The following is a 12,441-nucleotide window of genomic DNA, read 5'->3' on the forward strand; positions in this document are numbered from 1 at the left end:
GCGTACCGGGGACGACTGTGGCACGCAGATGTGGCATATGCATGTGCGGCCGTTGTTTTTAGGAGTGGGAGGCCATGCCGGACGCCTCACCCTGGCTCTCAGATGGTCAAGCGCGCGGTGTGGGACGTGTATTTAAGAGGGGAGAGCCGCTGTCTTCGAAGAGGTCGTGAGAGGGCGGGATGCTTTGTCCAAGGAGGAACAATGCAGACCGACCGAAATGAAAGGGTCTATGAGAGAGCATGGGCGGAGATCGCTTGATCTTCTGTGTACCTATATATTAGGGACATTGGAAGGTAGTCTACGCTAGATCCGGGTGCCTTATCAACATGACGGTAGTATTGAAGAAGCAAGCGAAAGCAAAAAGAAATAGAACACAATAAAACAAATAAAAAATTTAGAAGCTCTATAAGCGTTTTTCAGAGTTCAGACGCGCTAAAAGCAGTATAAATACAAGAATAGGATTCGCGGCGTATAAAAAATGAGCAGAATGTACAAGTAGAGTCCGGTACTTACAGGGTGATCACATAGATGGCCGCGAATGGAGAACATTCAGATATTTTTCATGCACTTAGATACAGCATGACTACCAGACATGGTATTTAACGTCACAAAATTATAAACAGAAGCAATAAAGTCATTTACAAACTGCTAAGTAAACAATGAAAAAACCACGAACAGAGATATTCTCGGTGGTTTGGTATGCTTTTTTGTGGGGTTTGAAGTGATTATACATGGTGAAAACGTTTCGCTACAGGAATAAAATCAACACCTACGGGGGAACTTCTTACTCTTTGAGGATGACAGTGCTTTCGAAACGCTAGGGTGGTCGTGGCGCATTGGATCCACGATCCATCGTTTAGCTTTGGCTTGTCGCACGACCAAATCCGCCGTTCGAAGACGGCTTCAAGTACCGTGTGGTGCAACGCCACTTATCAGGTCAGCTCTACTAGTTATTTAGCTAGGTTTTAAGTATGTTTTAGTTGTCTCCTAGTATAAAATACGAGAATTTACATCCTCCCGGAACCTATGAAGTGTTTTCACCCCAGGCTGACGGACCCGTGGGAAAGCCAGCTTGTCGTTGTGGCGAGTTTTGTTCTTGGGACTGCTGCAGAACGTTCGATATTTTCATAACAGGGCGCAGTAAAACGTCGGTAATACAAATCTCACAGATCAATGAAAAATAATTGCATCATTCTAAATTCACACCACCACAAAGCGTGGAATTTCAGTGTACGAAAAATAAAAGATGGCACACGTTTTCATTTAATGTTTATCAGTGCCGCAGCAACATCACGAACAGATCTGAATGATTGCCAGCAAAGTTTTTAGACGTCAACGGTTACATTTGTTCTGTAAATATGTTTCATGCGCGGAACCAGGTGCATCACCACCTTCAATCGCTAGTAGCCCATTGTTATTTTTGGTATGCTTTTTCGCATAATACTACAGTACTGTAGCAAAAGCAAAGTTGCACTTAGCACATGACGGACGAAGGCCAGAAATCTTTAGAACCACAGTCTTTTGTTGTTTTCTCATCGTAGGGGGTTAGCTCGCGGAGGTTGACTCGGGAGGTTTGTTCAACATTCGAGTCTCTCCCGTGCAAACCAGAGTTGGCTGACGTTCGCGTCCCCGACAATCGCGCATGTTGACGTGATGACGTTCAGAGCTCCTTCGCCAAGAACTTCCTCTCTTGTCGTCGTCTACCGTTCACAAAACATCCGATTGCGAAGACTTGGCTTGTATCGACCCTGGCTGGCTCGTGTAGACACAGTACAACAACATCGCAGCCTCGAGAACAGTCGAGTTGAGGGAAAAAAAAAGAAAACGGTGACGCCAACGCCAACTGTAATCTTACCACTAAGACATGCGAAGGCGCATTAAGGCCTCCAAGATTTGCGTTTGTAATTTGCCATGTTTTCTGCGGCAGCGCGTGCAGTACGTGTTGAAACCTGCGTTGTAGCGTGCGCTCGTATCAATCATCGCGCGTTGAAAAACGGCTCGCAACAACCGTACTCCATTACAGGCCGGGACTATAGAAAAATTCCTGTCACCCCGAAATTCGTGTGAGCTGTGATCGTATCACCGAGGATCGACTGTGAAATGACTTAACTTCTGTACAATGCATTAACTTTGCGAGTGTGTCTTCACAATGTACTATGACTTTTTACTTTCTTAAAAAGGGCAGGTACACTCGTACATACAGAGAAGACGTATCAAAATAATTTTTTTAAGTCTAAACGACGATTAAGGACTGCAGATGTCCAACTTCGGGACATCCCTGCTGCACGTCTCCGTTTCTTGCAATTTCATCAATCTAGTGAACAAATTTCAAATGACAGTCATTGAGTAATAAAGAAAATACCGTGACACGGTGGCTAAACATTGATTTGCTAAAGTTGCGTTCATCCGTAGTTTGGGTGTTGCAGATTGTGGGCGACAAAAAGTGGTGCCTACCTGTTATCCAAATCAATCACAAGAACGTGGAAGTGTGTTACTAACGCTCCTGCTTGTACAGGTGTGTAGCGCTGTATTTGTGTACTTACGTTGTACAGTGCTAACGGGGTTCAGCGAGATTTTAATAAATTTACTATGTTTGGAGGTACATCTCGCTAGCAAAGGAATTGTTATGGGTGCAAGACTGAAAAGAAAGAAAGGATGAAAGAGAAAAAGAAAGGAAGGAGATTGAATAAGTGAGTGAATGAGTGAGTGACCAACTGACCGACCGAGTGAGAGAGAGAAAAAGGTAGAATGTATAAGAAAAAGGCAGGTTGCATTAAAAGAAAGCTAAAGTTGGCGGATAACGGAAAACACGATGTGTCCGTAAAGTCATTCTGCTTTTCTGACTGATCACAGGAAGTCAATGCAACAAAATAGAAATGTGAAATCTTCACCAAACGAAACGAAAACCCTCCATGTTTTATGTAATGTTTGTGCAGCTCGTTGTGACTTTCACTTGTGGCCCTACACAGATTTAAACGATGTTCAAGTTCCTCCCGTACACGGTACATTTGTACCATCCATACCTCGATTGGCATGGGCTAATCCGCTGATATGCAGTTCACGGTGTTGCGTCATCACCTGTGTGCGCAAACCGTTGCACATCATACTACATAGACATAGACATTTTTCTGTTATTTCGTTTTTTTTGTATTTCTGTCCTGTTTTGTTGCGTTCCTGTGACTGATCTGAAGGGCACCATGCCTTTAAGGACACACTGTAAAGCACAAAAGCAAGGACATAAAGAGTGAGTTGTGTACAAACATTACCGCACTAGCATTCATCATGAGTTTAAAAATGCAAAGCAGCTGCGCACACCTGTCGCTAAACATAGCAGCCGTGCTCTCGTGGCATCGTAAAGGCGTGGATTGATGCCACGTTTTCAATATATTCCTATTTGTGATGTTTCGTTGTTCATCACGCATTAAGTAGCTTGAAAAGGAAAATATTCCTCTTCAGGAAAACGTCAAAAGTAGATACAGATATGCTATACGGGCTCATATTTGCAGTCATGGATGTTACTGGACTGGCGTCCATGTCGCGATGACAGTATACGTGTTGCTAAATGTGACGCCCAGTTATGACACATTAAAGTTTCGTCGCATCGAAATGCACTTATGTTAAAATCAAAGACACAACAAAGGAACTAATGTAGGAATGCAGTCGTGAATGAGTACATTCAGCTGAATACCGAAAGACAGATGTTTTGAGTGCTTAGCTTATTTGCTTCTTGAAAACATAACTGCGCTGTCTCTTATAGAATGGCGTAGAACACGCTCAACACTGCACTGATTTTAGACCTTCTCGAAGCTCGTTCTGTGACGATCTCGCCGACTTGACGGTACTGCTCTGCGTATGTGCAACACAGCTGAGGCGAACACCGGCGCACAATGCTGGACGCTTCAGCCTCGTGACTGTCGTCCGTACTGGAGTCAAAGTCATGCGGAGCGTTACAGGCGCGAACTGTGTGTCCACTATCTCTCGTCCACGCACATACATTTCTCGCCTCTCAGCTCCTGTTCTCGAAGAACAATGCCAGCACTTTCATGCGTTTCTTTGTATACCTGCGATATCACGCAGGTCATCGTTAGCATTCGTCATGGTCACCATCGAATAGAAGCGTGGGCAAAAGAATATCACGAGAGAAAAGAACAGAAGCATGGCCCTTGTGTCGTGAAAAGGCCATACCGCTCCCCCTCCCTCCGCACAGGTTGACTGACCTGTTGAACTTGACTCCCATACATCAGGAGTCGTTCAGAGCCTCGGAAAAGAAGGCACCACGCACGTAAGAGCAAGATGCCCTTGTTCAATTATTTACATTCAATGGACCATTGTCTTTGTGACAAATTACGGCCTGTGCATAATACGGGGTGTTGTTGCACATTGTCTCTTCTGTTGCCTATAGGACAATGGCAGAGCTTATACGTTCGCCGATTCCTGTATAATTATTGGGAACCGCGCCGAAGTAGGGCCGCGGTGTCTAGCGAGAACAGTCTCGTTGTCTCGCGCGTCTGTCTGGGGCTAACAAGCCGTGAATTGTTTGAGGAAGAAGTAGAAAATAACAGTACTGTCCTTGTGTCACGTACCACCAAATAATAAAAAAAAGCCAGCCCTTGATTGGCAGCGCGAGTGCTGGTCAGTCTTTCGGGTAGTCCATGCCCTGTAAACGTGCATGGTCCTACGCATTTTCACAGTTCTCACTTGCCATATTTATGATTATTTGAGGACATATGTGAACACTTATCGGACTCCATTATGCTCGTGTTGAAGAGTCCTGGCAGCCAAAATGGGAGTTAACAAATCACTTTAAGGAAAGCCACATTCGTGCTAAGTAACAACTCGCCAAAGAGATCAACGCTTTCCCCCCCTTAAATTGCATACTATGATGATGATTGACATGATGATGATGATGATGATGATGATTGAGAGCATAGATAAGTGAATTGCTTATATGACACGTCATAGGCTGATTGAACCTATTGACTAAGAGACGAAGAACAAATAAATAAATAAAGAAAGAAATAGAAAAATGCGCGCCATTTATAGGTTTCGAATAGTGGCCGTGCAGTATACGCACAGTCTAGTAACGTTTCAAACATGCTTAAGAGAATACAAAACCCCGAGAAAGCGGCAAAGTGAATAAAAATAGCGGAAAGACAAAGCTTGTTTAAAGTATACACCAAGAATCAAAAGTTTGGTCACAGGGCATTGGCAAATAAAGGCGCACTTTGCGTAAATTATGGGAACACGACGACAAAGAACGCCATCTAATCGTATGGTCTTGGCTGTGCAGCTACGGTACGCAGCTTGCAAAATAAGGCTTTCATAGGCGCGGAACACTTGAAGACATCATTTTTCCTGAAGGGCCCATGGCAACGAGGAGAAACGTGCAACGTACGCTCACGGCTTTCCTGCGATACACAGGGCTGTGTGACGTTTGGTTATACAATGCAAGAGATGCTCAGGCTGAACAGTTGTCGGCCATTTAGGCCAGGCTCGCCTGTTGCAACACCGAAACCAAAACCACTGTAGCTATAATAATGATTGATGGAGTTTAGCGTGTCCCAAAACCGTAGTGGGGCTTTCCGGAAATTCTGGCCACGTGGGGTTCTATAACGGGCAAATATATCTAAGTATACGGGCTTCTGGCCTCGTGGGTTAACGGGCAAATAAATCTAAGTATACGGGCCTTTCGCCGAAAATGCGGCCGCCGCGGCAGAGATTCGGTCCCGCGGCCAGCAGTCGAGCTCTATAAAATACAGAAAACTGGATCATTACGTATATCCGTTCAGCTACGAGTGAGCAGATGCGCTGTTACAGGCTTCCAAAACTGCTAAACTACTTGACAGAACATGAAATTGTGGTCAAATCAACTAGTGAGAAAACATTAAGACATCTTTTTGTGTCTCTTCGATAGTTTACGCCAATGAGAAATTGTACGTCTTTTTGTGTTTCTCGAGTTCATACGTGTTTATATAATGTTCTTATTTCTCTTTCCTTCATTCGCATAATGTAATTAAGATATTTACTTTGTCTCTCTTATCTCAGAAATATAGCATGAGGTTTCTCGCATGTACCAAGAATGTTTGTTTTTCAAAAAAACAAAAAACAAAAATGTATAACCAAGTGGTATCTGTTAGAACATATGCGCGTATCGTACGTCTTTTTTTTTTTTTTGTACTACATCTACTGTCTTGCTGTATGCCCTGCAAGGGGGCCCCGAATCTCCGTCAAGTGAACGGTGTATCACTTTTTGTTCGGGCCTCCTCCATTTTTTTTTGTATGGCAAGAAAAATAAAATAAACGTTGAATTGAGTTGAATTGAATTGAATTGAATTGAATAACCACTTGACCACCGTGGCGCTTCGCACTATAGAAATTTAAACATTTTATAAGACACTTTCTGCCTTAGGCTAACATTCTTATACATGCACGAAACAGTAGCGATTGGCGGCCGCCTCAATGCAATAAGCTTGCCATAATGAAAGCACACTTTTCTCTCGACCCATCCTTCTCTGTTCGCGTGATTCGCCGCAAGGCCGATGCAATAAAATTGGACAAAGGCGCATCAAGTAGATCCATACTGCTCTTTGTGAGGCAGCCGCCAGCTCCTACAATGAGTCAACGAATTTGTTGTCCGTTATCAAGCGTCACACTTGTGAGCCAAGCTGCGATTGAATTGAAGGGCTAAGCGAAGGAAACCGAGAGAGAGAGAGAGGAAGAGATGGAAATAGCCATGTCATTTATAACGTAAAGCATGCCGAAGTGGACACGTCTGTACAATGCAGTTTCAACGTGGCGCTGTAAGTACAAGACTTAATTTGTGTGCTTTTGCACAGGAGCACGGTATTATAGGCTTGTATAGTTACGCCGGTATAGTTATACCTGTAGTTATGCCTACTTATGACACTGCGCCTAAGTCATAGTGGCGCAACGATATCTTTTAGTTATACCACGTGACGATCCAATATTGAATGTCATCGTAATGACTTCGTGAAGTCGTTGCGCCATAATTACACCCCATAGAGCTTCATTCTCTTCTTGTTCTTATGGCGGTATCGTACGGGAAAGGCATGGCTGGCTGTTGCGGCACACTATTTATCGTTCATACATCTGTGGTTACATCGCCTTGCACTGCGGCTTCAGTATGTATTGAAGCGTAGGGCGTTCGCGCAACATAAGCCTGCTATATAATCAAATTAATGTACGTGCCGATGCTGTTTCGTTTTCTCAGGTGCCAATTACAATATTTGGGTACACGTGCAAAACGAGCAAGCTATACAGGCATTGGGACGTGTTTTTCGTAGTGTGCGTACGCCAAATCTACTGAGCGTCTGAAGCCTGCAGCGTGTTCCCTGGCAATGCGACAAGGCCTTTCGGAACGTCCGCTCAATTTAGGATTGCTGGTCTGTTTGTGGAAATGGCAAAACGGCCTTCAATCACAGAAAACGAGGATCCTATCAAACGGAGAAAAGTCCGGACAGTGATACGGACGCCTTCGTGGCGTCCAGCGCCCGATACCGCGTCGTCTGCGTCAGAAAACCCCTGATGAAATGGTAAACGCCCGTGCTGGTGTTTGCGTTAGTGCGTGCGGACCCACTAATAGCCTTATGACGGACGCTTCTAAATGCAGCGCCGCACGCACTCAAGCACGTTGGCGTTGCAGGCACGCGTGGCCGCACGTCTTCGCTGTTGGCAGATTAACCACGAGTGTTCCGCGCGCGTGCTACAGGAAGACGTGCCACCACCGCGAACCTTTCTCTACAGCGTCGGCCTTAATTACCGCAAGGTCGGTGCGGGGCTCTTCGCAGCAGCAGCGGCTATCGTGCCAGTGCCGGCGTGCGTTGTCACAAGGACGCCGCGGGTGCGCCTTCGAAGAAGAAGCCCCGAGGATCGGAGCCCCGCCGTCATATACCTCGAGGAGTCGTGTGCGTACGTCGGGCAGCACGTGCTTCCTTCCCCTCCTATTTCCCTATCCCGCGCAACTCTCACTCTCGACGAAGCAAGCCATAGGCGCAGTGAGTCAGTCGTCAGTATGCGAAAATAATATCTTTTCCCGCTTGGCTCATCACCGCGCATCCGTCGCCGTCGTGGATGCGCCTTTTGTGTTTCGACGGGAAGGCTCTCTGCAGAGTCGCGCCGGAAGGCAGCGGATTCAGCCGAAAGGTCAGCCCGTCCTCTCACCCATCCTTCAACCGAAAATTTCTCCTTCTGGGAATTATATGAACCCGTGACAACAGCGTGTTTACGCGAAGCCGCGTCGCTGTGTATGTGCGTTTATAGAGTGCGACGCCGCACGCACGCACGCACACACGCATGCATGCACGCACGCACGCGCACACATACACACACGCACACACACGCGCACACGCACACGCACGCACACACACGCACGCACACACACGCACGCACACACACGCACACACACACACATACACACACGCACACACGCACACACACGCACACACACGCACACACACGCACACACACGCACGCACACACACGCACGCACACACACGCACACATGCACACACACGCACACACACACGCACACGCACAGACGCACACGCACACACGCACACACACACACGCACACACACGCGCACACACACACACACGCACACACATACACACGCACACACACGAACGCGCACGCACACACACACACACGCACACACACGCACACACACGCACACACACGCACGCACACACACGCACGCACACACACGCACACATGCACACACACGCACACACACACGCACACGCACAGACGCACACGCACACACGCACACACACACACGCACACACACGCGCACACACACACACACGCACACACATACACACGCACACACACGAACGCGCACGCACACACACACACACGCACAGACACACACACACGCACACACACACACCCACACACACACACACACACTCACACGCACGCACGCAAATGCACTCACCGAGAGAAAAAGATAGAAAAAATTAGCGGATACGCACTTCCAAGGTTTCGAGTATTAAGTATAACCCGCCTTCATCGATATGAATGTGAAAGCGATGGTACAAAGGCGCAGTTTCAGGTGTGACCCTTGATGCGCATTCGAACCTTGGGATTACGGGGAAGGGTTACGTCATGCCAAGGCTGAGTAATCCTCTTCTTTTTCTTGTTTTCACTGCACTGTCAGGCGTTAAACTCGTGTGCTTTTTTACGTAACTCGTGTAATACGGAGGCTAAAACGTGACCGAGACCCCGATTTGTTGTCCCCACGCTTGTCGAGTGGCCGTTCGCGGATTCCTTTGCATAAGCTGATATACGAAGAGAGAAGTGCTGCCCTTCAGCAACGGAGACAGCTTCTCGGATTGATCGCTGGAAGTTTTCCTGCTTGCGCGATGGGTCAAAAGTGCTCGGCTGGAGTGTGATATATCTGCTAAACCGCTTATGACGACGGGGGGGGGGGGGGGGAGGGCATTCTGAGGGGTGTTTTCTAGGGTGGACTTCTTATCTGTAGGATGAACACGTGTGCGGTGAGACAGTAGCGATATGGTGATGGTGACGCTTGTGCGAATTTTTTGATATTGTGGTGGACACGTGTTATTTGCCTGCCATGATATATATTTGTTCGCATTTCCTAATAAAGATCAGTTGTAAGTCAGCGCTCTGTCCTGTCTCTTCCTTTCTTCCTGCCGTTGTTTGCGCTGTGTTTTTAATCATGTTTTCTAGGGTATAATAAACAAAACGGAATGGGCCCGTTACCTTGGCGTTTGTCATTTCCGAGTAGTGAAACCGTTGATAAGCTTGCATGAAGGCAAATCTAAATGGGCTTTGTGCCTGTCGGCCACGATGTTGCTGTAATTGGACGACTACGTTCCCATTCATGAGTACGTATGTTTTCATTTGGAAAGCTACAGCAATGGTATCATGAGGTGATACCTAAGAAAACAAGGTAATCGAGAGGCCTTTTTGAACTTTGAAGGTTGAATTTAGCTTTATTGTGCAGGCTTTGATTATACGGAAGCTTCTTACGAGCACGTGAATCCTCAGAAGAATGCTGGTATGATCCATGCAACTACAACATACATGAATGTACAGGCAGGAAACGAAGTTATGCAATTATGTAAGGACGTGTTAGTTCAGCATACAGAACGAATTTAAAGCGTCTTACTTTTATACAATGTCTTGGAAGTAGTGTAGATTTGCATACGAATCATAATTATAGCCTCTGGTATAGTATTGCGCCTTTAAACACAAAAGCAGTCTCTTATTTGTCTGACAATAAATGGTGCTGTCATTTTTTTTTATTCGGAAGGATTGATTGATTGATGAGTTGAGCCCCGATTCCAGGCTTCCAGTGGTATCAGCAACTAGATTAGTACGCCGGACCAAGACCTATTGGTCCTGAAGTTCCGAGCAACCGAGCAGGGCCAGCTCCTATTTCTAATTGATTGCTTTAAAGTCGGGCGAAATGCCAGAGTTGACTTGGCAAGCACAACGATGTCGTAGGTGTCAGATACATCCCCACAGTATTGGCACTCTTGCCAGTGAAGGAAGAATAGAAATGTTTAAAGATTGCCGGGCACGATAAAGTGTTAATGAAAAGTCGCAGCAAGCTGCGTTCATTAGCCTTGCCCAGCCTCTTTGCAGGAGGTGGGTAGTCTCTGTAGTCAGTCGTGATGTCTTTGAACGTAAGAGGATAGCCACCTTCGGGTTTCTGGTACTGAGGATCAAAATAGGACGCCCGGTGTAGGAGTATTCATCGGTACATTGAGTATAGGCTGTGCATATTACAAAATCGTCAAATTAATACTTAGAATGGCCTTTGGCAGCGATGATTTGAAAACGTGTCTGCTGATTTTCGAGGTACATATGAAATAAAACTAAAAAGAAGTCGTCCTAGTTCTTGAGAACGGTACAGTGCCCTAAAAAGAAGTAGCCTTCCGAAGATCGACTCGTAAGAACACAAACCCGCCATTGTGGTCTAGCATTGATGGTGCTCGATTTTTGAAGAGGAAGTCGCGGGATCGAACGGCTGTCGTGGAGGCCGCATGTAGAGACTCGTGCGTAGACTTACGTGCACGTAAAAAAACCCTATGGGGTTGAAATTTGAGGAGCCATCCAATGCAGTGTCTCTCATAATGTCCTAGTTTTGGACGCAAAGCACCACAATTAAGACAGCAGAGGTTTTATGTTCGAGGTTTGCGGTTTGTCGTTAATTGGTACGTTGGTTGCACCCAAGAGGAGTTGCTCAACCTATTATGGGGGATCGGCCATGGATCGCGCGGCAGTAGGATTTTGGAAAAAAAAAAAGAGGGGGGGGGCGGATTCCTGAAAAGTCTATTCTTCAGGTAAATGAAATGATTAGTTGAAGAAAATGAGAATACATGAAATAATAATGAAAAAATAAGCAATAAATATTAGGTTGTGATATTAGCATGGTAGTCATTTTGATTCTTTTATATAAATATATACCGCTCCGTATATGTTGCTTGCAATGACCCAATGCCAACGGGAGAGTAGTACCGTTTCAGACAGCTCAAGCCCGCGTTTTCTGAAAAGGGGTGTCAGAAATCTTTACCTTAAATTTTGATACCTGCGGCATTTTTTTGAAAAAGTGCTCTTTGATTTCTTCTTTTTTTATAAAAGTAACATTGCCTGAAGGAACAAATCTATCTCTGCATAAATAAAAATATAAAGGTGGAATCCACCGTCGCAATTTAGTAAACGCCACTTTGCTACCCTATAACTTCAGGTGCTCCTCAGGAGTCCGTACTCAGTCCACTGTTGTTTTTTATTTATAATTTACATTAATGATCTACCATCGCGTGTATCGTCTACTATTCGTATTTTTGCTGTCGATTGCGTAATTTCTCGTACCATTTATACCGTTTCCGATAACACATCTTTTCGAAACGACTTTCGAAGCGTACAGCAATGGTGTATCCTATGGCTAATGGTACTAAACCCTAACAAATTCAAGACTGTCTCTTTCCACCGCCGTAAAAATCCACCTATTTTCTCCTACCAAATTGCGAGCGCTAACCTTGAACTAGTTCGTTCCTACAAATATATTTCCAATCCCCTTCAGTGTTTTGTTGTTTATTTCTACTGGTATCTATTTTCTGCCTATTTGTCTTTTTTTTCTCTCTCCTTCTATTTCTCGCCTTCTTCCTCTTTTTTGAATTTCTGTACGTGATTTTTCCTGGGTTACGCTATAAGCGGCGAAAGCATACGACAGCGCGGGCCGCCAGAGCTTTCCGCGCCTAATATCATCGTCAAGGCGCTAGAAGAATAAGTAAAAAAAAAAGGACCTCTCTTTGACGCGAGCGCATGCTGAGTATGCTATGCAGATGATTGTGCTGTATGTGATTTCACCTGTGTTGCGCCAAGTGACGACGACAGCATACGTTCACAGCAAGCGACAACACAGCCCCATAAAGTGCCCCCCACTT

At 45.6% G+C, this 12,441-nt stretch overlaps 1 protein-coding gene across 3 annotated transcripts in view; it reads left to right on the forward strand.

Annotated features, from left to right (window-relative positions):
- Positions 1–12,441, forward strand: part of LOC119178620 (uncharacterized) — a 151,913-nt gene that overhangs the window by 71,818 nt on the left and 67,654 nt on the right. The window contains exon 1 of one of the 3 annotated variants that reach the window (XM_075887982.1): positions 8,024–8,163. The exons of the other annotated variants lie outside the window; for them this stretch is intronic. The gene's annotated coding sequence lies outside the window, so the exon portion shown is untranslated. Of the gene's footprint in view, positions 1–8,023; positions 8,164–12,441 lie in introns of those variants that run through there. 3 annotated transcript variants of the gene reach the window in all.

Source organism: Rhipicephalus microplus, chromosome 1, assembly GCF_043290135.1.
Source record: "Rhipicephalus microplus isolate Deutch F79 chromosome 1, USDA_Rmic, whole genome shotgun sequence".
In the NCBI taxonomy this organism is placed as follows: Eukaryota; Metazoa; Arthropoda; class Arachnida; order Ixodida; family Ixodidae; genus Rhipicephalus; species Rhipicephalus microplus.